Here is a 2,855-nt window from a genome sequence, read left to right as displayed (position 1 = left end):
ACCAAGAGGGGCCTGCTCTCTATAGGCGAGGGGTCAAAGAAGTTCCCCAGGACACTGAGAACACTTGAGCCGAGACCAGAACGGCGCCCAGAGAAGGAGGGTGAGTTTGCAGGCAAGGAAAGCATGGATGCAAGGGCGAAAGTAGGCGAGAAAGGCCGGTCGTAGGCCATGACCACCGTGCCGGAGCTCTGCGCACAGGAGAGAGGCCGGGGTTCTCTTCAAGGGGCACCAAACTATGGGAGGCTCAACACTCAACCGTGCAAGAAATCTGGATTGAGAACCTCTCCTCAATACACCCATAAAGTTTTACAAGGTTTGGGGGGAAAAAATGAACAGAGGAAAGGAAATGACATTTATGTACACACAAAATTCTTAACAGAAGGAACTCAGACAAAGAAAGCTTTAATGTGATTTTATCAGGGCACTTTGAAACCACCATAAAGAATACTTAAAATTAGTCCAAAAAAAAAAAAAAAAAGGGAATATAGAATGAAATACCAACTGCACAGGAAGCCTTTTTTTTTTTTTTTTTCCTTTTTTGTCTTTCTTCGTGACCGGCAACGGATTGCAACCCTCAGTGTCGCGCCTGTACCAGACCGGGACCGGCAACGGGATCGCAACCCTCGGTGTTGCGCCCGCACCTTGCTCAGCCAGTGAGCGGCCGGTCTGTATGTGGGATCTGAACCCTCGACGGGGTGGAGCGCACTGTAGCAGTGCGCCACCGGGCCGGCCCTACAGGAAGCCTTTAAAGAGTCAAAACATTTACTAGATGACTGACCTTATTCATCTGACCTAGCTGCCTCAGGAGGTAGAAAAATTTAAGATAAAATAATAGTCATCATCAGAAATTGAGAATTAAATCCAGAATTCAAATGTAGGCAGTTAAATTTGACATTCATATGTCATTATTTAGACTTCTTGTATTAAAATTTGAACTAGACTTTCTTATTAATTTTATTTGTATATCTGTATTAATACAATAAATGGATAGAGAATACTAGGAAGTTTCAATTAAATGGGAGTAAATGACAGTCTAAACATTTGCTATTTCTTTTTTCTAAAAAGAAAGAAATAGCACTGTCTCTGTGTATCGTCAGTGAATCATCCAATTTACCTGACTACCAGAAGTTATCACAAATCATTCCAATTCTTCTGAAAGAAGAAAATTCTCAGAATTATCCAAATTGAGAAAAGGCAGAAACCATTTTCAACATGAGAAGTAAACAGGATGCTTTCAAATGAGCTGTTTCACAGGGCCCTGAAGTGAGGTTCTACTTAAAGATAATACTTCAGCTGAAAGAACAGTCATAACGAGGCTAACCTGAATGTTCATTTCTCTATGTGATAAAGAACATTTTCCTATCCCAGCCACAGGGAAAGTAAAGCATTCTCATCTCAAACAAATGGGATTGGTACTGTGGAAATGTTACGAAAATATGAATTAGAGGTAAATGTGAAGACAATGTAAATTAGAGCACAGTGCTGATAACACCAAGGTCAAGGGTTCAGGTCCCCTTACCAGCCAGCCACCAAAAAAAAAAAAGAAAGAAAAAATGTAAATTAGAGGTATGTGACAAGCTTTGATACAATTTAAGTCACTGTTCAAACTAAGAATTTTACACACACTTTAGGGTACAATACTCAAAGCTAGAATCTACCCCGTGCTCTAAGTTTGATTCACCTTTTCTCTTAAGGAGCTCCATGCTAAATAGCTGGAAAACCTGCCCAGCATTATCAAGTCTTATCGTGCTAGCACGTTTCTTCAGTGACATTTGACTAGAAAATGTCTTGGCTGACTCCAGACGTGCTACTTCCTGTGGATCATTGATTCACAAAGCACACTCAGGTTTAGTTCTTTCTTTTCTGCACGTAGTTATGTGGCTTGTGTGTGTGTAAGGTCAAACATGAAGTTAGTTATTTTATGGTTACAATTGCAGTAGTACAGGTTAAGCATCCCTAATGTGAAAATCTGAAATCCAAGATGCTCCAAAATCCAAAACTTTTTGAGTGCCAACATGACACTCAAAGGAAATGCTCACTGTATCCTGCAAATATTCCAACAACCAAAAAAAATCCAAAATCCAAAATACTTCTGGTCCCAAACTGAAAGGGATACTCAACCTATATACTTAAACTTTAAAAACAAACTACCAATAAGCCTCCGCAGGAACCACTTCAGAGCATCTTCGCAGAGGATGACCCACTATGAACAGGCAAACACAGTTGAACAGGGAAACACAGCCCTGAGGTGTGGCAGCTCTTAGGAAGTGCACACGTTTGCGAGAAGCACTAACCTGGAGAAGGACCGAAAGCCAACACCTGTTTTATGGCTAAGAGTTATTTAATTTCTGTCAGGTTTTTTTAATGGAACATAGAACCTTGACAACAGAGAGTACATTTTCTCAAATTGAACATATAAATTTTTTTCCTTTGCACAGACTGATCAGAGGCAGGTAACCAGGAACCAGGCATCATGGTGATTTGTCTAATCTGCCCACACCTATTTCATTTGGGACAGGTTATTCAGTGGTCCAGCGATCACTTTTTGGCCTGTCCTTCAGACTCACTGTTATAATTAGGATAGGGTTATATGAAAGAGCTTAGAAAATAGCAAGGGTAATGTGAACCTAAGAAATTACTATCATAGAAGCCCCACTAATTACAAGTATTAGTTGAACAAATAAAGATGCTTTACATTTGTTCTATGCTTTGCAGTTTACAGAGTTCTTTAGTCCACAGGGCCTTGTTTAAACCTAACCCAAAACCCCATGAGAGGTGCTCTGCCCCTTCTTTTCAAATTAGGGTGAGACAGATAGTGTGGTTCCTTTAGGACTGTGTGGAGGCCCAAGCCAGGT

Source organism: Galeopterus variegatus, unplaced genomic scaffold (assembly GCF_000696425.1).
Source record: "Galeopterus variegatus unplaced genomic scaffold, G_variegatus-3.0.2 Scaffold15244, whole genome shotgun sequence".
Lineage (NCBI taxonomy): Eukaryota > Metazoa > Chordata > Mammalia > Dermoptera > Cynocephalidae > Galeopterus > Galeopterus variegatus.
Note: the sequence above shows the minus strand (reverse complement) of the source record.